The sequence below is a fragment of the Physeter macrocephalus genome, chromosome 18 (genome assembly GCF_002837175.3).
Source record: "Physeter macrocephalus isolate SW-GA chromosome 18, ASM283717v5, whole genome shotgun sequence".
In the NCBI taxonomy this organism is placed as follows: Eukaryota; Metazoa; Chordata; class Mammalia; order Artiodactyla; family Physeteridae; genus Physeter; species Physeter macrocephalus.
This window is the reverse complement of record NC_041231.1, coordinates 49,934,885-49,935,204: the sequence shown is the minus strand read 5'-3', so window position 1 is coordinate 49,935,204 and position 320 is coordinate 49,934,885. Positions and strand designations below refer to the sequence as shown.

Genomic DNA, 320 nt, shown 5'->3' with positions numbered 1-320 from the left:
TTTTTGATGATGGCCATTCTGACCAGTGTGAGGTAATACCTCATTGTAGTTTTGATTTGCATTTCTCTAATAATTAGTGATGTTGAGCAACTTTTCATGAGCTCCTTGGCCATCTGTATGTCTTCTTTGGAGAAATGTCTGTTTAGGTCTTCTGCCCATTTTTGGATTGGGTTGTTTGTTTTTTTAATATTGAGCTGCATGAGCTGTTTGTGTGTTTTGGAGATTAATCCTTTGTCCATTGCTTCATTTGCAAATAACTTCTCCCACTCTGAGTGTTGTCTTTTCGTCTTGTTTATAGTTTCCTTTGTTGTGCAAAAGCT

General features: G+C 36.9%; 1 protein-coding gene across 5 annotated transcripts in view; it reads left to right on the top strand.

The window, feature by feature from the left end:
• The window catches only part of ANO10 (anoctamin 10), a 261,614-nt gene that overhangs the window by 110,495 nt on the left and 150,799 nt on the right, over positions 1-320 (top strand). The gene's annotated exons all lie outside the window — the stretch shown is intronic.